Source organism: Marmota monax, unplaced genomic scaffold (genome assembly GCF_021218885.2).
Source record: "Marmota monax isolate L192 unplaced genomic scaffold, Marmota_monax_Labrador192_F-V1.1 WCK01_AAM20220418_F8-fsc00061, whole genome shotgun sequence".
In the NCBI taxonomy this organism is placed as follows: Eukaryota; Metazoa; Chordata; class Mammalia; order Rodentia; family Sciuridae; genus Marmota; species Marmota monax.
Window position 1 is genome coordinate 9,641,237 of NW_026695230.1, and position 24,665 is coordinate 9,665,901.

The 24,665-nt window shown below is 34.3% G+C and overlaps 1 long non-coding RNA gene across 1 annotated transcript; it reads right to left on the reverse strand.

The window, feature by feature from the left end:
- Positions 1-435: 435 nt before the first annotated feature.
- On the reverse strand, positions 436-24,516 carry LOC124088444 (uncharacterized). The gene is made up of 4 exons (XR_006850357.2): positions 24,393-24,516; positions 2,820-2,907; positions 1,849-2,076; positions 436-769 (listed from the first exon to the last, which is right to left on the reverse strand). It is a non-coding gene; the product is annotated as an uncharacterized LOC124088444 (long non-coding RNA).
- Positions 24,517-24,665: the final 149 nt, after the last annotated feature.

Genomic DNA, 24,665 nt, shown 5'->3' on the forward strand with positions numbered 1-24,665 from the left:
CAAGCAAAATAGACTTAAACATTGTTACAAGAGGAAAAGACCATTATGCAATGATAACAATGAATGTAATGATGTTATATCAAGAAGTTAAAAAAAGTGGGATTAGGATTGAGGCTTAGAGGTAGAGTACTCACCTAGCATGCGTGAGGCACTGAGTTCGATCCTCAGCACCACATAAAATAAAGATATGTGTCCATCTATAACTACAAATAAAAAATATTAAAAAATTAAAAGCATATGTTCTCAGTAACAAAGTCTCACATAAAAAAGCAAAAATAAGAAGAGAAATAAACTATTTAATAATAATAGTTAGAAACTTTCCATAATGAATAGCACACTTCCAAAATAGCATACTTTCCATAATGAATTTAACAGATAGAAAGAAGATTGTTATCATTCATATGAATAGATTAACTGGGTGGTAACTGTAGGCAGGTAGGGTGTGGCTGGAGGAGGTGGGTTCCTGGGAGGATACTTTTTGGGGTATATATTTTATCCTTATTGAATGAAGCTCGCTCTCTCTGTTTCCTGGTGCCATGTCCTGAGCAGCTTTCCTCCACTGTACTATTCTACCATAATGTTCTTCCATACCTTTGATCCAGAGCAATGGAGCTGGCTGGCTGTGGACTGAGACCTCTGAAACCATGAGCCCCATGATGAACTTTTCCTTCTCTAAAATTGTTCTTGTTGGGTTTTTTGGTTGCAGCAGCAAAAATGCTGACTAAAACACAGACATCATATGTCTCCTGGAATCTCAGAATCAGTGTTCCTGGAAGAAATAAATACTGCTTTATGAGCTTTAGGGTGAATATACCCTCTACTCAATCTTTGCGTTTTATGGAAGACTCTTTTCCGTCCTCTGTCATCTCTCCTCTGTCTTCCCATCCCCAGAATTACAACCTTCAACCTTATATCAGGAATCTCTCTCTCTGATTATTGCATGCCTCTTCTTATTAGAAAAGAGAGAATGGCTTGGATAGAATATCAGTTGATATGAACAAGGATTCTTCAACATGGTCTTATGATCAGTTATTTGTCTCACAGTTTATCCATCAAATAGGTTCAGCATGGTAAAATTGAAAAATGTTAACTAAGAAAAATAATATTATTAATTTTAGACTAATATAAGCCTTCCTAGCAGCAATAATAAATGCTATAAGACAGTGAAATGGTATCTTTTTAAAATGCTGAGGTAAAAAACTCTCAATCTAGAATTTTATCTTTAATTTTATGCTGTCACTCAGGATTTATGACAATACTTAATACTTTTCAGAGACACAAATGGGAAGATCACTTGTCATCTACAAACTCTAGAACTATTTATAAAAGAGTATACTCTTGGCAAGAAGAAAGATGAGCTCAGAGTGAAGATGTAGAATAAACCATGCCAAGGTTCATGTTGTTGAAGGAACCTAGATATGTTGAATTTATTTAGATATTTTCTGTATGTTAGAAAAATTATATGATTATATATATTATACATATTTTTATATTTCTATGACATTTAAATATATTTTATATATTTTTCTAATATTTATTATGTTAAAATTTAAGTATGTTATAAATTAACATTTATCTATTATATGTTAGTATTTAAGTATATTATATGTTAACATTTAAGTGCTAAATAAATGGACATACTATCAATAGCTTCTAAATTAGCAGAGAGGAAAAAGCAGGGAAGGATATAGAAACCATATAAATCTCAAGAAGGCATGAAAGAAGGATAAAAAATAAAAGGATGATAAAAATAAAAATTAGATGATATAAATAGTTAAAAGCACATGAGTAATCTCAATAAATATAAATGAAGTAGATATAACAAAATATATATTAACTGTTAATTACCTTCTCACCTTCCTGTAGTCACTTTTCGGCCAGTACTTCCCTTCCACATGAACTTGAAGCCTATGTTTCTTTCTTTGCCAAAGGCATGTCGGGGTTTGCCAAAGGCACGTAGGGGAATGTATCTCATGCCACATGAGATAAATGTGTGTGACTTGTCTTGACCTTGTACGCTTTCACTGTCTGTTATGAAAACACCATGCAGGTTCCAGATGAAGCTGTTCATTCATCCTGGAAGCCAGAACATGAAGACATGTAGGGAAGATTAGTACAGGCTCTAAAGTCTAAAGCTGAGCCCAAGCAAGCTCAGCAGAGTCATAGCTAACACAACAAATCTGGGAGCACAAACAAATAAACAAAGAAATAAGCCATTGAGTTTGGAGTTACTTTCTTTAAAAGTCAGCTTTATGGCAACACATGTATGCAAATTGTATTTAGTCTTGTAGGGTTACTGTAAGTACTACAAACTGCATGGTTTAATACAACAGAAATTCATTGTCTCACAGTTCTGGTGGCCAGATGTCTGAAATTTACATTAGCTGGGTCAGTGTTCACCTGAGCACTGTAGAAAAAATTTTCCTTGCCTTTTACTAGCTTCTGCTAGTTTACTAGAAATCTTTAGCATTCCCTGGCTTGGAGTGGTGTAACTCTAGTCTCCACCTTTGTCATCACATGACATTTTCTCTAAGTGTCGCCATCTTCATATTTTCTGATGTTTTCATATCTTCTGAAATTAGGGACACATCCTACTCTACTATGATATCATTTTAACTAATTCCATAGACTAATTCTCCAGTGACCCTATTTTTACATAAGGTCACTCTGATTTATTGGGAGTTAACACTTCAACATATCTTTCTGGTGGAGGGACAATGCAACCTTCCACCATGCGACCAGCGCACTGGTTTCATTAAAGAGGTTCTTGGCATAAAAGTTAACTAGTGAGATCGAAATAAACACACAGACTCAGTTACCTTTTTCTATGACCAGGTCCGAGATGGCTCCCCCTCTGGCTCCCACCTTGAACCACCCGGTAGGGCAGCAGGGATTACTCAGGGCTAGCTGGAGAGAGAGAGAGAGAGCACACCAGGGAGTAGCCTTTTATTGGGGAACAAGAAATTCAGGGGAGAATTCCATCCAATGAAGGTTGAGGAGGGCAGCACTCCAAGGTCAGGGTCAGTGATTGGCCCCAGGGTCAGTGGTCAAGTCACACCCCCACACGGACAGGCTCTCGCACCAGGAGAGGGTCGGGAAAGCTCCGACACAGTTTAGCCAGAGCGCCTCAGACCCAAACCGGGAGTTGCCCAGTCACGTGTGAGAATGGCTCCCCACAGCAACCCATGACACTAATACATAAATTGGATTCTAGAAGTTGTATGTTTCTGTAATAAAAAACTAAAATATGTGGCATTGCTTTTGAATACAAGCTGCAGGTGGTAGAAAACTATTTTTGGAACCTGTGAAAATGGACATGTCTTATAGTGGTAAACCATTGGGAAAAATATTACTTGTGAATTACTACCTGCCATAACTTAGAAGGCAGAAAATGTCCCAAATGAACTTGCATTTTGTGCAAGGAGATTTATGACAATATGTTGCTGTCTTGAATTGGTTGTTATTAGCTGCATTTGATAAAATGCAAGGGGAAATGACATTTTTGGAAGGAAGAATGAAAGGAAAACAATCCAGAGAATCTATGATTGCAAAACTGACAAATGGAACTTTTTCTCATTTCTAACCAATAAAATTGAGCATTTTTTAAGTGAATGTGGAGTGTAATTCCTTGTCCAATTGACTTTATTATAGACAGTGTGACATAATTTTACCAATGTAATGAGAACAGGCATACTGTGAACCAAGGTAAAACTTTGTAAACATATTAAAGAAATTAACAAGTTTAATCTATGGATATTATAGATTTCTATATACAACAAACAAAAAAGCTATGTCCCTCCCTCCCTCCCTTCCTTCCTTTCTTCCTTCCTTCCTTCCTTCCTTCCTACCAGGTATTGAACTCAGGGGCACTTGATCACTGAACCACATCTGCAGCCCTGTTTTGTATTTTATTTAGAGACAGGGTCTCACTGAGTGCTTAGTGCCTCACTTTTGCCGAGGCTGGCTTTGAACTTGATTCCCAAGACACTGGGATTTCAGGCATGTGCCACTGCACCCTGCTTGTTTTCTTTTTTTGTACTGCAAATTGAACCTAGGATCTCATGCATGCTAGGTAAATGCTCAACTACTGAGCAAATCACCAGCTTCCTATGTATTCTTTTTAAGTACATGTGGAGTGTTTGTGACAATTGATGACATACTAGTACAGAAATTTCAGAGAATCAACATTATGTAGACAATTAACAGTGTAATTAAGTTACAAATCAACAATAGTTAAAAAAACTCAAAACACCGTTGAAAAAAATTAATGCACTTTCCCATAATTCACAAGATAATGATGAAATTCCAGTAGAATTATAAATGTGAACATCAGTGAAAATACATGTGGCTGGGACTACTGCACAATCTCTCCTTTTATTGTAACCGGGATATACCAGGGTTTCTTAACCAAGGACTGAATTTTTAGCCCACTTTGTTGTTAAGTGTGGCCATATGACTGAAGATTCACATCAAAAGAATATGACTATAAGTGATACTCTTGTTTCCAGGCCTGGCATATAAAACTTTACACACATCTTACTGCACACTCTTTACCTTTCTGTTTGTAGGATTGATGGAAACTAAAGTGACCTTGAGAGACATTGAGGATGACAGCTTAGGACCCAGAGATATCTGTGAACTTGAAATGCCTACACTGCTTCTTAGGTAAGAAGTAAATAAAGTATTGTGTTAGTCAGTTTTTCATTTCTCTGACCCAAATAGTTGACATAAACAACTTAAAGGAGGAAAGATTTATTTTGACTCATGATTTCAGAGGTTTTGGTCCATGGCTGTCTGGCTCCATTGCTTTGGACCTGAAGCAAGCAAGAACATCATGGCAATGGAAGGCTATGCAGCTCATGACATCTGTGAAGCAGAGAAAAGATGAGGCTGGGGATAAGAAATAACCTTTCAGGACACACCCCCAATGACCATCTGTCTCCAATCATGCCCCACCACCCATAGTTTCTACCACCTCCCAGTAGTCCGTTCATTATCAATGTAGATTAATCCACTGATGCTCCTCATTATCCAATCATTTCCCCAAAGCCCTACCTCTGAACATTGCTGCATTGTGGACCAAGGCTTCAACATATGAAACTTTGGGGAACATTACAGATTCAAACCATAACAAGTATCTTATTTAATCTATTGTGTCTTGGATTCTCTTTGTTGGTAGTTATTTCATTTGCTGTAATCCATATTCAGTATTTCTGGGATCAAGCTAATGCACCTTTTAGGGGGGAGGAGTAAATTTATGGTTTAATACATGTATTTAAAAATATTAAAAATAAATAAGTATTGGCTAAAGAATCTGGAATAAGAGTAATAGAGTAATTAAAGAAACTAATTAAAGAAATAGAAAAGAAAAAATAATAAAAATTATGAAGAAATAAAAATAAGGAAAGAAACAATAGAGATCAAGAAAACAAAAACTTGAGCTGGGGATGTTGCTCAAGCGGTAACGCACTCGCCTGGCATGCGCAGGGCGCTGGGTTCAATCCTCAGCACCACATAAAATAAAGATGTTGTGTCCACCGAAAACTGAAAAATAAATATTAAAAAAATTCTCTCTCTCTCTAAAAAAAAAAACAAAAAACCCTTTTTCTTGAAAAAAAAAAAACAGATCACTTCTAGTAAGACTAATCAACAGATAGAATAAGGACACACTAAATATTACAAAAGGAAAATGGGACATCATGACAGGTGAAATTGGAACTTTTAATATCACTAGGGAAGATGAAATTGGAACTTTTAATATCACTAGGGATAATTAAAACTAATTTGAGGGGCTGGGATTGTGGCTCAGTAGAAAAGCTCTTGCCTAACACACGTGAGGCTCTGGGTTCAATCCTAGGCACCACATTAAAAAAAAAATAAAGTTTATTGTGTACCCTTACAACTAAAACAAATATTTTTAAAAAACTAATTTGAAATGTTAGATGAAATAGAAAATTTCTAGAAAAATGAAAGTGAACAAATCATTGAAAAAGAACAATATAGTAAATCATTAAGCTAATTGATTTAAATAAAAATTAAAAACCAATAAACTAAATCCAAATAATATAATAAATTAAGTTTAAGCTCAGATAATTTTTTAAAAAAATATTTTTTAGTTGTTGATAGACCTTTATTTTATTTATTTATACGTGGTGCTGAGAGTTGAACCCAGTGCCTCACACATGCCAGACAAGTGCGCTGAGCCACAGCCTCAGCCCCATAAGCTCAGATAATTTTGTAGATGAGAAAAATATAATTTCTATTCTGTCACCAAATTTATCATTATTTCTTTAGATAGTTTTGTTTCCCCATTCATTCTTTCCCCTCTTTCTGAGATTCCAACTCTTAGGCTGCATCTTTTGATATTGTCATACAAATTTGTGAGGCATTAGGTTTTTGTTTCCAATTTTTCTTCTATTTTTTTTCAGAGCAGATAATTTTAATTATCTGTCTTTAAATTCACAATCTCTTTCCTTTGTTGTCTGCATTTAAGTAATTCTATACAGTGAGTTTTATTTCAGATTTTAATTTTTCACTCCTAATTTTTTCTTGGTTATGAATATATTTTTATTTTTTTCACTTAGCATATTTATAATAAATACCTTAAAGTTCTTGTCTGATAATTTCAACATCTGGTTCTTTTGGGGATTAGTTTTTGTTGATCATCTTTTCTCTTAAAAATGAATTGCATTTTCCTGATTCTTCATGTCAAGTAATTATAGATTGAATCTGATCATTGTGATATGTCATACAGCCTCTGGATTCTCTTATAGTCCTCCAAATTAAAGCTGATGTTTTAGCTTTATCAGGCAGTTAACTTGGTTAGATCCAAACTGAAACTCTTCCTTGCCTGTGATTGGCAACATAGGTCACGTCTCAGATTAGAAAACTGATTTCAGTTTGCTACATACATGTCAGAGATTTAGAAAAGGGTTATATAAAGAATCTGGAGTTTCTGTTCCCTAGCTCTGTCCTTTGGGATTTCCCCCTTCTCTCTGGTGGCTCTGGTTACCTTGGATCCTTCTCCTGTTTCTTCCATCTGGAAAGAAACTAGACTTTCTATTGTAGTCATAGCTGTTATATGCTACTCTGAGACTGTGGCTGCCCTCAAGACAAAGCCATACAAAATGGGAAACCCACCCTCTGTCAGTAATTTTTTTCAGGTTTCAACTCTATTTTCTTTTGTTTATTTTCCAGAACTCTCAGTTGTTTTTTGCATTTTATCAGAATTTATTGTTTTCTGTGAGAGAGTCTTGTAAGTAGCTATATTTGTCAGGGTTCTCCAGGGAAACAGAACTAATGTAATATATGAGGGGATAATATAATTTATGAAAGACTTTATTAAATTGGCTCATATGCCCACAGAGGATGAAAAGTTCCATGATGGCCATCTGCAAGCTGATAGTATTGCTTGGTTCAAGAAGCTGGAAGGCTCAGAATTAGGAAGGCTTCCTATTCAAGGCCAAAAGACTGAGGACCCCAGAGTTCTGCTGGTACAAGTTGCAGAGTCCAAAGTCTGAGGAAACTGGAGTCTGATATCCACAGAAATAGCTGCTCAAAATGTACCCAATCTGGAGGGAACAGGCATTCATTTTCCTGTTCTATCTAGCCCCAGACAATTGGATGGTGCCTGCCTACATTCAGAGTAAAGTCTTCCTCACTTAGTTTGCAGGCTTGCATGCAACTCTTCTCTGGAAAAACCCTCACAAATTCACCTAGAAGTAATGGTTTTCCAATTCTTTTTTTTTAAAGATAGACTTTTTTTTGATAGACCTTTATTTTATTTATTTATATGGTGGAGAATTGAACCCAGTTCCTTACACATACCAGGTAAGTGTGCTACCGCTGAGCCACAGCCACAGCTACGGTTTTCCAATTCTTTAAGCATCTTTTTGTCCAGTCAAGTTGATATCCTTAAACTGACCATTGCAGGTGCTTACTTCTCTGTACTAGAAGTGGCATTAATTCTGACGTTAAACAGTTTTAGAGAATAAAAAAGAATGGAAATCTATGTAGTATAATCTTTCCAGGAAAATGAACAAGTCAGTACCAGAAAGCAAATCTAAACTCAGTAAGACCTCTACATTGAGAGACCTCTACAAAAACTTTGCTGAGAATTTTAAAATGACTAATTAGAAAAAAAACTAATATCAGAATTGATATCTGAATTATCTATATGCAAAAAAAAGAACTTACCCATTGAAAGTAAAATTCCTGGGGCTGGGGTTGTGGCTCAGGGGTACAGTGCTCGCCTAGCATAAGTGAGGCACTGGGTTTGATCCTCAGCACCACATAAAAATAAATAAATAAAAATAAAGGTTTTGTGTCTACCTACAATTAAAAATATTTTTTTAAAAAGAAAATAAAACTCCTATTTCTTCTACTTATTTTACTACTATTTTAAATACTAAACTCTGTCATCAAATGTCTGAGTTTTCTTCTCACTTCAAGCATTTCTCCACTTCTCTGTAGATATTGGCTGGATATCCTACCATTTAACTTAGTTTCAATGGGATTTATTTTGGGATAGTATCAGATTCTACAGGGTAAAGATTCAATCCCACAGGACTGCTCCAATTTGAGATGCCAATTCTAAGTCCAGGTGTAACCTATGCTTCTGGCCAACTGGCCGTAACTCAGAGGTTCCCATGACCTCTTCCCTGGGTTTGCCAATTTGCTAGAATGTTTCACAGAACCCAGGAAAACAGTTTAATTACTAGGTTACTAGTTCATTATAAACTGGTACAACTTGGAAACAGCCAGATATAAGAAGTACATAGGGCAAGATATGTTGGAAGAGGTATGGAGCTTCCAAGTCTTCTCCAGACTGCTGTTCTCACAGTACCTCCATGTGTTTATCAACCTTCTTGTCTCTTAAGGATTCTTATGGCGGCTCCATCACATACACATGGTTGATTATTAATTCAATCTCTCTCCTCTCTTGTTGCTGGAAGATGGGGGATGGGACTGAAAGTTACAAGCTTCTAATCATGGCTTGATTTCTCTGACCAGCTCCATCCAAGAAACCCATCAAGAGTCACCTCAGGTCACCTTAGAACAAAAGATGCTCCTGTCACCCAGGAAATTTCAAGGGGTTTAGGAACTAATCTAATTGTTAAAGACCAAATATTAGAACAAAAAGAGATTTTAAGCACCCCTATCACTTAGAAAATTATAAGAGTTTTGGGGGCTATGTGTCAGGAACTGGAGACAGTGATATATATTATATTTTTTATTATTTCACGCTGTATACAAAAATTAAGGTGATCATGGACTTACATGTAAAAGCAGAAACTATAAAACATCTAGATGAAAACATAGAAGGATACCTTTATAACATTACAACATCAATAAAAATAATGAAAAAAAATTAGCCAGGACCCAGAAAACAGTGATTAGAAAGGAAAAATTAACCATATGAAATTCTTAAAAACTTCTACTCATCAAAAAACATTGTTAAGAGAATAAATCGTGGTGGTATGGTTGTCATAGCCATGGAGAAAATATTTGCAAAAATATTTTTTTATCTGATAAAGGACTTGAATTCAGAATATATAAGCAGTTTCTTCAACTCAATGAAATTAGACAAACAATTCATTTTCTACAAAAATGGTTCAGACAACTTGAATAAGTATCTTGCAAAGAATTATACACAAATGGCCAATAAATGTACACAAGAATTATTCAACATCATTATTCATCTGAAGATTTTAAACTAAAATCATAACACGTTCTCTAGAATTGCTAATCTTAAAACAAGAAAACAACCAAATAAAACTGACAATACAAAATGTTGGTAAGGAGTTAAAACAATAAAAATTCTCAGACATTGCTAAGTGGGGATATGAAATATATGGCCATTTTGGAAACTATGTTGGCAAGTCTTATAAAATCGAACATAGGCCAACCAAAATCCAGCAATTTTACTCTTAGATTTTTACCCAAGGAATATAGAAACACATGTTCAGAAAATATTTGTACAAAAATGTTAATAGCAGCTTTATTCATACTATCCAAAACTAGAAACAAAATATTCATCAGTGGAGGCTGAATAGTCATAAATACATAGAATGGAATGCTACTCAATATTAAAAATGCATCTTTTACTGAAATGTACAATAATATGGATGAATTTCAAAAACATTTTGTTAAGTAAACCAAGGTAGATGCAAGACCACATACTCTATGCATTTATAATAAGAATAAAATGGATATATATATATATATATATATATATATATATATATACACATAGATAGATAGATAGCAGAGTGGGATTAAGTGGTTTTTCAAATAAATTAATAGAACAGAATAGAAATCCAAGAAACAGACAAATAAAGGCATGGAAACTTGATATAGACAGAGGTGGCATTGAAAGTCATTGGTAAAAGAACAATATATCAATAAAAGGTAGGGGGATAGTTGATTATATATGCAAGAAAAAACAAAAATTAGATTGCTATAATCTTTTACTATAGTTCAGGATCTGGGTAGACTAATGATCTAATGTGAAATGCAAGAGTTTGAAATTTTTGAAAAAAACGTAAGGATGTCTTTATGACATCAGATTAGAGAAAGATTCCTTCCTTCCTTCCTTCCTTCCTTCCTTCCTTCCTTCCTTCCTTCCTTCCTTCCTTCCTTCCCTCCCTCCTTCCTTCTTTTCTTCCTTCCTTCCTTCCCTCCTTCCTTCCTCCCCTCCTTCCTTCCTTCTTTCTTCCTTCCCTCCTTCCTTCCCTCCTTCCTTCTTCCTTCCTTCCCTCCTTCCTTTCTCTTTCTTTCTTTCTATATAATTTCTTTCTTTCTTTCTTCTATAATCTTTTACTATAGTGCAGGATCTGGGTAGACTAATGATCTAATGTGAAATGCAAGAGTTTGAAACTTTTGAAAAGAAAGAAAGATTAGAGAAAGATTCCTTCCTTCCTTCCTTCCTTCCCTCCCTCCCTTCTTTCTCTCTCTCTCTCTCTCTTTCTTCCTCCCTCCCTCCCTTCCTTCCTTCCTTGGTACTGGGGATTGAACTCAGGGGCACTCAATCACTGAACTACATCCCCAGCCCTATTTTGTATTTTATTTAGAGACACTGAATAACTTGGTGCCTTGCTTTTGCTGAGGCTGGCTTTGAACTCGCAATCCTCCTGCCTCAGCCTCCTGAGTTGCTGGGATTACAGGCGTGCACCAACGTGCCCAGCTGAAAGATTTCTTAAATAAGACACAACCCCCCCCCCGGAAAAAATGAAGGAAAAGATTGGTAAATTTTGTTAAATTAAAATATAAATCTTACGTACATTGAAAGACCAAATCACAAAATGGAACTACAAATTTGAAACCTGTATAACAAAGGAAGTTTTGGTACTCAGAATATATAATGAATTGTTACAAATAAATGTGAAAAAGAGTATGAAAAATATGCGAAGAGAAAAGAGACCAAAGTGTATTAATTAGAAGAGAAAACTCACATGGCTAACAAACATACAAAAAGATTTTTAACCTCATTCCTCAGGGGAAAAGACATTAATAGAACATGTAGAACAACAAATAAAACAAAATTAAAATAATGAAAAACAAAGTAAGTTAAGGCTAACAATATCATACTTTGAAAAAGATATGGGAAAATAAGGAGATTAAAGAATAAATATCTAAAATGAAAAAAAAATAATGAGGACAGACTTAGCCTCTCAGATATTATAGCCTTCTGAAAAGCATATGATCATTTTTAGTAGAGCTAATAACAGAGCCCATAAAGTACAGTGGTGTAAACAAGATAGGTGTTGGTCTCTTTCATGTATCAGTTCGTAAGTATCTCAAAGCAAGTAATGTTCTTCTCTCATCCTCTCAATTGTTTGTATCTCTGGAGTTGAATGCTTAATCCTTTGGGAAAAGAAAAAGGAGCCAGGAAAATGCCATTTCTGGGATTCATCCTTAAAAGGACTGGAAATATCAGCAATATGATACTAATTTATGACCAGTGATATATGAGTAGCCACACTTTGTTGCTACAAGGGAGTCTGGGAAATATTGTCTTTGGTTCAATACTTTATACACAACTAAAACTATTACATTAGAAGAAAGAACAGTTATTATGGACAAAAATTTATCTTTTACAATATATGATATTAGTATAATATCAGACAAATAGATCAGTGGATTGATATAAGTCAGAAGTAGATCAAAATGTATGTGGAAAAGGTGGTATTCCAGTTTAGTGGGAAAAAGACAGTTTATTTAATAAGTAGCTCTGGTATCACTGTTACTCTGAAAGAAAAGAAATCTAGATTTTCATATTATACACAAAACAAAAAAATGCAAAATAGGGACTGGGGGGGGGTAGCTCAGTGGTAGAGCATCTGTTTAGTACACATAAGGTCCTGGGTTCAGTCCACAGCACCAAAACAAACAAAAAAGTCTCAAAAATAGAAAACTAATTCTAGGTGGATTAGATTTTAAAATGTAGAATAAATAAATATTAGAAAAAACTGGAAGAAATGTTACAAATATTGGGAGAAAGAGACTTTCTTTAGCAAAAAAAGGGGAATTATAGATATTTTTAACTGCATAAAAATAAATAATTATGGCAAAATGCCTAGTCAACAAAAAGACAAAAGATCATTGGAAAAATATTTGCAGCACATGTAATAGAAAATCTATTAATAATAATAATAGTAATATAAAAAATAATTAAGCGCTTACTATGCACTATTCAGGTTCTAGACTTTTTTTTTATTTAGCCCACGTATTGTCCAAAGTTCCTATAAATTATTCAGAGGCCATCAGATTGTCATGACAATTTCTTTTTTTTTAATTAATTTATTTATTTTTAGTCATACATGACAGCAGAAGTCATGACAATTTCTAATGTACGAAAAAACTGCTAATTTTGAGGGTACTGGGAATTGAAACCAGAGACCAGCCCTTTATTTTAAGACAGTCTCTCACTCAGTTGCTTAGGGTCTAGCTTAGTTGTTAAGGTGGGCCTTGAAATTGTGATCCTCCTGCCTCAGCTTCTGGAGTCACTGGAATTACAGGCCTATGCCACCTCGCCTGGCAAATACCCAATGCTCAGTCCTTATTGCTCCTCATTTCTTTATCTTTCTCTCTCTCTCTAACTGGTCTCATCTAATCTCATGGCTTTACCTTTTATATACTGTCTTTTATTTCTAGACAGGATTTCTCTATCAACTTAAGACTCAAAATACCTTAGCATCATTATGTGGTTAATAGGAATCTCAAATTTAACATGTCCAAAAACAAGCTAATATTCTCTCCCTCTTGCAATCTTCCATATCTTAATAATGGACACTGTACTTTTCAGATTCTTAGGCAATAATTACTGTTTTCTTTTCTTCCTTCCTTCCTTTCTTTCTTTTTTGTGGTGCTGTCGATTATAACCCAGGACCTTGTGCATGCAAGGCAAGTACTCTACCAACTGAGCTATAACTCCAGCCCAATTATTGGTTTCTTCTTTAACTTCTCTTTCTTTCATTCAGCATATCAAATACAGCAGCAAATTCTGATATTTCTTTCTTCAAAATTCATCTTAAATCTGACCACTTTTCTTCATTTCTATAATAATTATATACTTCCAGGCCATTATCTCTCTCACCTGAGGTTATTGCAATGGATTTCTAGCTGAAAACTGACAACTTTGTATAAAATATTAACAATATCTATTCTAATCCCTTTCATGTTCCTCTCAACTTATTCTTATGCCTTTTGTTTTCTTGATTTGGCTCTTATTACCCCATAACATGATGTATATTTATTTATTGGCCTGTGCATCTTCTACTCTAGGATATAAACTTCATGAAGACAGGGGGAGACTTTGCTCATTGTTGCGTATAGTAGGTACTCAATAAGTACTTATTGAATGAATAAACTAATGCAGGAATTGAATGACTTATCTTAGACTAATCAGTATTTATCCACTGGAACTGAGGATGTGCATATGTATTATATTGGTGCCAAATACTGAAAAATACTTTTTTTTAACAAGGCAGTAGTGGCTAATGCATAGGCAATTGACAGTGTCTGCTGTAGAATACAAATGTTTTATAGAAGAGATAACAAATGTATGAAAAGATGTTTGAAGAAATGAAATTAAACACTAGTAAGAATCTCTTTGTCATAAAATTGACAGAAACAGAAAAGAGTGATAATATCCAGTGAGGAGACATATGCATTTTTATTTTGCTAATGGGAGAATGAATTGCTACAACTTTAAAAAAGTAATCAGGTAGTATCTATTAAATTAAAACATACACTAAAATCTCAATTTTGGAAATTAAACAAAACAAGAAAAGCAACTATAATACAGGATATTTGTTGTAACATTTTTTTGTGTACTGGGAATTGAACTCAGGGGCACTCAACCACTGAGCCACAACCCCAGCCCCATTTTGTATTTATTTAGAAACAGGGTCTCACTGAGTTGCTTAGAACCTTGCCTTTGCTGAGGCTGGCTTTGAATTCTTGATCCTGCCTCCTGAGCCACTGGGATTACAGGTATGTGCTATTGGAACCAGCTTTCAGTAGCATTTTTTCCTTATTTATTTATTTATTTATTTGTATTTATATATAACGGTGGAATGCATTGCAATTTCAGCAGCATTTTTATGGTAATGCAATTTGCAAATAATTTGTATACCCACATATAGGGATAGGGCTATAAATAATTTATAGTACATGAAATCATAATATATATGGCTATTATCAGAATTAATTTGATCTAAATATGAAGAGATGCCTATGCTATGTTTTGAAAGCAAATTACAAAGTAGCATAAATATCATAATTTTGTTTTTCTACAAATAACACAGAATACATACATATATAGTCAATGTACATATATGTATGTCTTTGAAATGGCTAAAGATCTTTTCTTCAAGAAGCTTAGTTTTATTATAAGAGAAAGAAAGCCTCCTCAGAAACATCCAGAAAGTAGAATTAAATAGAGGAAATGGAAAATAAAGAGTTAACATTAAAAAATTCATTTTAAAAGTCATAGCATCTAATTAATAGATAGGCAAGGGAAAGAGAAAACGAAGTGGGAAAGAAAAACAAAACAGGAAAAGTGTCCAGAACTGAAGGGCATGAGATTTTAGATTGAAAGAGCATCCAGGTGCCCAGGACTATGAGTGAGAAATAAATCTATATCAAGGTACATTATTGTCAAAATTTAAAAGAACATGGGTAAAAATAAAATCCCAAAAGCTTGGAGAGAGGGAGGGAGAAAGAGAAAGAGAAGTAGGTTATATAGGACCAGGAATATCTTTGTATCAACACTGAAGTCTAGAATACAATGGGAGAACACTCATAAAATTCTAAGGAAAGATGATTTTTTAATCTAAAATTCCATAATAAGTCAAACTATCTATTGAATATCTGTATAGATAGCTAAATTTTCAGATATACAAAACCTGAAATTTATTCCTCATATATTCATTTTTCCAAAGAAGTTATTAGAGAATGTGCTCCAAGAAAATGGGTTAAGTAAAGCAAGAAAAAGGAAATGCCAGGATGTCTGTTATGTAGAAGAGAGAGCAGTCAGTCTGAAATTTGAGTTGAAAGACTGAATTTCAATATTAGGTCAAGGTTCTCCAGAGAAGTAGAATCAACTGGATGGATACACACACACACACACACACACAGTTTTTTGGTTTTTTTTAAACAAGGAATTGTGGGGGTTACTAGAGTTTGGATTTTTATGTGAACCATGTGGTAAAGGCTTGTTCTTTGCATGGTGCTATTGGGAGGTGGTACATGAGGGTAGGAAAATGGGAGATGATTATTATTGCCCTAGATACATGTATGACTGTACATGTGGTGGGACGCTACATCGTGTACAATCAGAGAAATGAAAAGTTTTACTCCATTTGTGTACAATGAATTGAAATGCATTCTGCTATCATATATAACTAATCATAACAAATAACAAATAAAAAAACCCCCAAACAAACACTTCAAGATTCCTGTATCTCTTTCTGATTGAATTTCATGGGAATCTTTGTGTTAGGCATTCTTGGGATGTCTGCTATAAGGAAATGCTTTTATTTTCTCAACAGTAAATGAAGAAGCAGTAGTGAGGAAGTGGGAGTGATACAGATGCAGAGTTATTAATAGATGTGTTACAGGTCACTGCAAATGGTCATCTTAAAAAAATTCTGCAGTTGAATGATCTGTATGAATTATTTTAAAAGCTTATTTATTAAACTATATTCTGGTCTCTTGTTTAGGACAGTGTCTATGATGTGTAGTATAAAACTATAATTATTAAGATAATCTAAAACTCTAGCTTATCTTTATGTACACAACCTTATAGTTCAGGAAAGTTGGGTTTTTATTCCCACTATTTCTAGGTTGTATTTGCCTCCTGTAACACTTGATGACCCTTCCTTTAAATATATCTGATGCATCTTTCAATGCGTATATTGAAATGACTTGTGATGATTGTAGACGGTATGCTCATGGAATTCATATACAGTGATTCTTTTTCCTATTCTTAGATTTTAGCACCCATACTTTACACATTTTGATGTAGCTGGATAAATTGTTCTTAATTATCTTTTTTTTTTCGGTTGCACCAATCACAATTTTATTTATTTATTTTTTAGTTTCTTTCAGTTTTTATTTATTTTATTTTTTAAATTATTATTTGTTCAAAACATTACATAGCTCTTGACATATCATATTTCATACATTTGATTCAAGTGGGTTATGAACTCCCATTTTTACCCCGTATACAGATTGCAGAATCATATCGGTTACACATCCACGTTTTTACATACTGCCTTACTAGTGTCTGTTGTATTATCTTAATGTCTGTATTATCTTAGTGTCTGTTGTATTATCTTAATGCTGATTTTGAAAACCAAGTTGGGTATGGTGGTGCATACCTATAATCCTAGTGTTTGGGAGGCTGAGGCAGGAGAATTGCAAGTTCAAAGCCCACTGTAGCAACTGGGTAAGGCCCTAAGCAACTGGGCAAGGCCCTAAGCAACTGGGCAAGGCCCTAAGACCCTGTCTCAAAATAAAAAATAAAAAAAAGTATTGGGGTTGTGGCTCAGTGGTTAAGCGCCCTTGCCCTGGGTTCAATCCCTGGTACCAATAAATAAATAAATAAATAAATAAATAAAGTAGTTTTACAAAATTCTCCCTGTTGTATATTAAAACATGAACTGTAGAGTAATAGAAGTCTGTTGGTGACCTCAATAGTCTTTTAGCTAACAAAATAATACCAAGGATCAAAATATTGCTGGTTTAAAAGAGTTTGCCTGTTTCCTATTTTTAATTATAACGATCTTAATATAAATTATAATGTTCGTGTAAATAATCAACTTACATTTTAAAATCTCTTTTAAGTGAATGACGTTAAATACATGAATGTATTTCATACTTAATTTGGGAAATAACTGAAACTTCAAAGTAAATACATTCAATTTCAATAATAATATGCATAAAAATAAATACCTATGGATTAATGAATATTAATATGATTGTAAGGACAAATAATTATATTCTGTTACATTTTTCTATTTAAACAAAAATTTAATTTTAAAATATAAATGTTTTAGTAATTAAGGACTTTTTCCTAATTTGATTTTTTTCTGTTTGTTAATCCAGGTACTGTTACTTATTGTACTTCTTACTTACTTGTTCTCCTCCATTTGTTTCAGAATATCTTTTCCATTGTGATTAATATAGAAAGTATCATAAGTAAATTTAGAAAATAACTCATCTGGGCAACAGAAATACTACATTTCTATTATGTGTTAGGATATATTTATTCCTGACTGCATAAAAATAAGAGAGACCATAGACAATAATCAGAATTATAATTAATTTCGCTATTTGTAGTGTATATCACATACACAATTCCTAATCTGTAGGCAGGAGATAAATGCTTCATGAAGCATGGTCATTATTATGGTTTATTTTGCCAGATGTGGTGATACGTGCTTGAAATCCTAGTGACCCAGGAGGCTGAGGCAAGAGGATTACAAGTTTGAAGCCAACCTCTAAAATCTAGTGAGGCCCTAAGCACCTTAGCAAGACTCTGTCTCAAAATAATCTGAATAAATTAATTAGTACATTTGAAAAAAGGGTTGACTCAGCGATAAAGTGCCCCTGTGTTCAATCCCTAGTAACAAAAACAACAGTAAGAACTTATTTTAAGTAAATAAAAATACCCAAATATTTTAAAAAGGATCTAGCATGATGCTAGTTCAATAAATAATATTAAACAATTAAACATCACTTATTTTTAAAGTTTTTTTGTCAAGATAGGCCAATGATTATCACATATTAACTTTAAAAATATTCTTTTGACATCTTACAATATAATTTTAGGTAATACTGTTCTAGTTTTGCAAGGTCAATAATTTTCAGTTTTATCATTATACGGTGGTGATGCAGTAGATAATGTGGTCTTCAGTTTTGTAAACAGCTACCACCTGGCTTACTGAGACTAACACTTTAACACCAAAAAGTAAAACTTGGTAAGATTGTGTAATGCACAGATCTTATGTTGTAGTTATAATGTTAAGAAGTCCTTGTTATTATGAATGTGCATTATGAGTATATTGTACACAGTCCTGGTATGCAAATGTGTAGCATTCAGAGAAGTGAAATAATTCTGTGTTATTATTATCTTTGTAAATTACATCTTAAGAGTTTTTGAGGACTTTATGATGGCAGTTTTCTATAGTCACAGTTATACAGTATGTGCAGCACAAAGTGTTTTCTTTCACTATTAACAATAACTGAGCCAATGAAAATGCTTTTTAAATATACACCCGGCAAGCAGTTATTTGGCTCTTCCTTCTTACTATCCACAAACCATCTTTTATAGTCTTTTAAGACAGCATAAGAAACAGCTTTGTAAACATCTGTTTTTCATTGTTAATTGTCAGGAAAACTGGGGACTTAAATGCTTCTTTGGAATTCTCCTAATTCTATCAAGAATAAGTTGTATATACTAAATTTTCTTTTTTAGATAATTCCTTTAGGCTTCTTAAAAAAATCCTGTCTTTCATTCATTTTATATTATGATATTTTTATAGATATTTGAGGACATTGCTTTGTATTAATTAAAGTTTTTAGTAACTGGTTATATTTTACAGAAAAGATAAATGATATAGAGTTAAATGCAATGTGCATTTTCAAATCATTTTTAGAGTTTTCTTGGGCATATTCCATATTTAAGTATGTAATAATAAAAATATAAGGAAAAGGTATTTGATAGCCAAAGGAAAGATTAAGTTAGAGCTTCAGATCTCCTGACATAATTATTCTTTTGGAAATATGCTTTATTTTCATAGGGTTTTTCTGTTCCAATAACTGAGCCATTAATGTCAACAGAATCTCTCTGGCAATGATATACTAAGAAAACTTTTGCAATAATACAGTGTGACTTCCTTCTAAACGAGAAGGATCTGTTGCAATAACTACTTTAAAAATATTAAAATTTGGTCTAGTTTTCCTGAATTTTTAATGTTAAAGTAAATGTATCTATCTCTTGAGAACAGAAAGAGCATCCACAATTTAATAATTAAGTAATATGTAATAAATAATAATTTTTGTTGCCTATAAATAGACCTAAGTAACAAAAATAAGGAATATTAAGAGAAGAATTGTTAGTTAAAACTTTTTTTTTCAGAATGTACTAATTTAAAAACATTTTACAACCTTTATTAAATTGAGATCTTACTGTGCAATTAGAATGCATTTTCATTTTTTCTTGTACTTTATTAGTTTCTAAGCTGGTAGAAATTGGGAACTCACTATTCACTATTTATATTTGCTTTTAGTTTTTGCTTTCAAACTTGTATTGGAGTGCTGTAGAACTAGGCCTTATCACTGCATATAAAATTAATTGAAATGACATATTGTTGCAGTTTCTATGACAACCATATCATGATGCTGATGTTCTTAAAAATTTATAAACTATAATCTGAAATATGCTAATTCTAGTGAACACAGTTAACACTTATTTGCTTAATATTCATTTTAGTACTAAACTTCATCAACTTTGAAAGTAGGTTGATAACATATTGTATACAATTAAAAGAGGTATTTATATTGAGCTCTTGAGTTTAAATATTTTTCTCAGACACCTACTATACTAGAACTTTAAGTGTAAGTAAAGCTTTTCATATTATTTTCATAGACATTAATGAACATGAGGTAATTTAAATAACTGAGGTAATTTAAATAGTATATTCCAGATAAAATGAAATAACATTAATGAACATGAGGATAGTCATTGTGGCAAACTCTCAGTATTGTTGTCTTTCTCCCCTCAATTGAAGGATAATATACTCAAATATAATGCAAAAGATCCTAATAAAAACTTCAGAAAGTTGAAAAAGTCTGATGAATTATTTAAATAATAGCAGACATCCAGATACTTGGGAACACTGAATTCTTTTTTAGCTTTCATTTGTTTAATTGATTTTAGAAAGTAAGTATCTCTATTTTATTATATGTACACAAGACATAAAACTAAGCAAGTTATGGAATAATTTTGCATAGCAATTATATTGAGCACTTTGATTTAAGATACAATTTGAGGTTTCTTTTAGAACTGATTTAAAAGTAAAATATGTTACTTAGAATTATATCATAACTACATATTCTCTTAAACAGCTTTTTTTAAGGTATATCATTTGATAAGTCAGAAAACTACTTTTAGAAATGTATATAATTTATTGATTAGTAAAATAACTGAGGTAATTTAAATAGTATATTCCAGATAAAATGAAATAACATCATGTGGAATTATCAAATACTGAACATGATATTTCTGCTGGCATTTTAAATAAAATTTAATTTTTAGTATATATGCAATAGTTTAAAAAACTATTTTTATTTATTAAATCATAAAAGCACAAAAGGTAAATCCTTAGTTTACATACTTTTAATTATTTACTTGCATACATTAAACACTGAATATATTTAAGTGTGAATAAGACTTCAATATAATTGTGATATTTAAAAACACATACATCAGAAATCCTGTATTTAGAAATTTTCACAATGGCAATCTGGGATTTGAGAAGAAAGATTTTTAAGTAAAAAAATTTTAAATTAGAGAATTTAGTCAAGTTCAGTTTTAAAAACACAACACTAACACATAGCAATGTATAAAACAGAATTTCTGAGATAAATTATCAAATTTTTGAAGACTGGTAATATTACCAAATTATCATTTTTTGTTTGATATTTATTGGTGACCTGTATTACAGCATTCTATTTACTTATTTTTGGCTTGTCTTTTACAAGGTATCACAATGAACCTAATACTGATTTATCAAATCTTTCCACTGTGACTAAAATGTATAATGACATCATCTTTATGAATGGCAACCCTCAGATTTGGGGAGTGTTTCTTTAGACAGAGAGAAGCACATATAAAAGAATGTGAATGCTTTAGCAATATTACCTAATGCTTAAAAGATATCAGAAGAATGTTATCATGAGGAGTACTTAGAATTTTAGTGAGTAAAGTTTACTTCTAGGATGAATTATCCTATAACTCTTCATCATATTTTTCATTTCTGTTTTTTTTTGTGATATTCATGCTTTTCTATGTAATTATCTAGATCACTTTTAGCTAGAAAAGATTTCTCAAATTCTTTGTAGCATTGTAAGAAAAACATTTGGATGGCTTATAATTTTTTTCTTCTCAATGTTTCAGTGGCATTAGTTTTGGTAGCCTGAAGCAATAAAAGTAATACAACAATAATTCCTTAATTTTATGTATATTTATTTATGTTAATTATGTATTTTTGAGATAATATTTCAAAAAAATTAGATTTGGCATTTAAAAAATGGCTGACAAGAATTGTTTTTGAGATCATTAGAATTTTACACTTTACAATGCGTTCCTACCATATCATCATAGTCTTTATTTGTGGTGATTTATTTCATTATATTTTGCCATTAATATATAATAAAGTGGAACATATAGACTGAATACTGACTTATATTCTTAGGATTTTTTGTTTGTTTGTTTAAAAATCATGGAATTGGCCTCTCACTGCCCATATGATGTGTGTTCCAGTTTTGTAGCCACTGGATTTCTCTTTAAAGATGTTTCAACCCAAGTTTACTGTCTGCTGGTTGTGTTAGACATCAATGTATATTCCTTCCACTTAGGATAAAATAAACAGCCAGCATTAAGTATGGCAGAACCAAGACTCCTGTGAGTTAAGGCTCTGGAGACATTGTAGAAGTCTAATGTTCTTCCATGAGTTTAGCCCACCCCACTGTGTCTAAGAAATGAGATGATGTGAGGGCTATTACATACTTAAGGTTTTTATAGTGGATTAGAATAGCATTACTTAGCACAGGTGTTTCTATAATTGGGATTCCCTGGGAAAATTCAGTACTATATTCACTAACACTTAGCTTTCCACATGAGTGAAGGAGTGATCCAATGTTAATTTGCTAGTTGGTGGCATAAAACAGGGGAATGGTGTCTAGCTTAAGGGCCTGTTGCTTCTCTCCTTTGAAAAGACATTTCCTGTTGCCCATTAGCACCATATAGAACTGTGGTTCTATTTTTAAAATTTATTTTATTATTTATTTATTTGCTAACCAAAATTCTGAAATGCACCAGTTGGAGTCAGCCAGGGCTGATTTGGCTTTCATGTAACCCAAGTAGTGCCCAAGTGTGTCCTTTCCCTTGAAATAAAGAGAATTCTGCTTTTTTTTTTTTTGGTAAAACAGTATTTAAACAATATCTATGCACTCAAGTAGCAGGGAAAACGATGGAGGCATTGATGGGGCACAGTTCACTGAGGATGGCCTTTGGTGTGGTGTGAACTTGTAGAAGTCTCCAAGTCGTGGAGGCAGTGTCCAGGAATAACAAAGAAAAACCACAATTATGTTATTCCAGGATTTAGCTAGGGGGTTCTTAAGCTTGGTATCTTTATAGCATAAGGCAAAATATAGGAAGAATTGTGCACACACACACACACACACAAAGGATTTAATAAAGGCAGGGATGGGAAAAAGGAAAAAGATATATAGTTTATAACAATTATTATTATTATTATTATTATTATTATTATTATTATTATTATTTTACCAAATCCATTGTTCAACTTTCAAAAGGACAGATTTCCTGAGAAATGGGTGACTACTGAGCTGAAGTGCCTAGCTCTACCATCAGGCAGCTGGGCTGCCTGAATGTCCCTCTGCTGCCCCCAGTTCTCATCTCAGAGACCTGGACTTGTGACCTTGGGTCTAGCCGCATCCCTGAATCCCTTTGTCTTCTGGAGAGAAGGGAGAAATGAGCCCCAGGCAATGCAGAGTCTTCTTCGCAGAACTAAGGTCACTTCAGAAGAACGCTCGGCCCTTGTCCAGGACAGAAGCGGACACTGTGTCTCATCGAAGCTGCCCCTTACCCTCTACCACTGCCCTGGGAGTTAGTGCTTCAAGTTTCCAAAACGCAGCACCCTCCTTAGAGCTGCAGACTGTTTGACCCGAGCTTTGTACTCTGCTAGGAGAATGCGTTCTTTGCAGGATTCATGACTGTTGGATTCAGCTAGTTTGTAGTTTCAACCCGTCGCTCTTTTCAGCTCGGGTCCCAGAAAACAGGCCCTGTTTCTGGAGCTCCTTTGCCCGCAGGGCGACCAGTCTTTGCTTCTTTTTCAACCAGTCCCAGGAGGTCGCCAAGGCTCCTGGGCCAGTGTCAGCCTGGTGGGCCTCCAAAGTCCTGAGCTGCGCGCAGTCTTCCGCTCGACCTCAAGGTGGCGACTTAGGCACATAAACAAAGCTCGGCCAAACCGGACGGTTGGCACCCTAGCGGTTCATCCACGTATCCTAGTTTCCCTGCTGCTCTCGGGAGGGCTGAATTGACTGCTAAAGGGAACCTCAGTTTAGATGAGGAGTTCGGCCAGAATGTCAAAAGTGTGTGTGTGTGTTCGCGCGCGCGCGCGCGGTGTGTGTGTGTAACACACACGCACACACACACACACACACACACACACACCACGCTCGAGCGCGTAGGCAACGGAAAGTGGTGATGGGGTGGAAACCCGTGACCGAACCCATTTGGGACGCCGAGAGCCTCCCTGTGTCACCTGAGCCCGCAGGCCCAGCGACCCGACGGGCTGTGGCTTCGGGACCGATGTGCAGCCCGAGATGCTTCCATTAGTGAGCAACTGGCAGAGGGACAGAGGTTCTGGTCGCTGTTACCAGCGGTAGATTTGCTAATCTTGTTTTAGTGACACCCACGATTTATGAGTAGAGAGACCTGGAAAATAAAGCCCTTCGCTGTGCTTGTGCCCTTCTCTCGGGTGCATGGTGGCAGATCCGAGTAGTAGAGGTAGTTTGGGGTGGGGAAGAGACACAGACAGCAAAAGAATAAACGTGCGACAGTCATTCAATCTTACCTTTGGGACGAAAGGACACGGTTCCTAGAACTGAGATTTCCATAGTCGGTCTGCATCCCAGCTGTTTCTCCTGTGGGCGCTTTCCTGCCTAATACCGCCTTCAGACTAACTTGGACAAGGCTCGAGGTGCCCTCCCTCCCCCCCCCCCCTTTCTTTCCAGACATTCCCTAAACTCAATCCAGGGCATATCCAGAAGTCGGTACAGTACAGAGCTTCCATTCAATCGTGGGGTTGGGGGTGGGGTGGGGGCAATCCCGTTTACAGTTTCTCTTA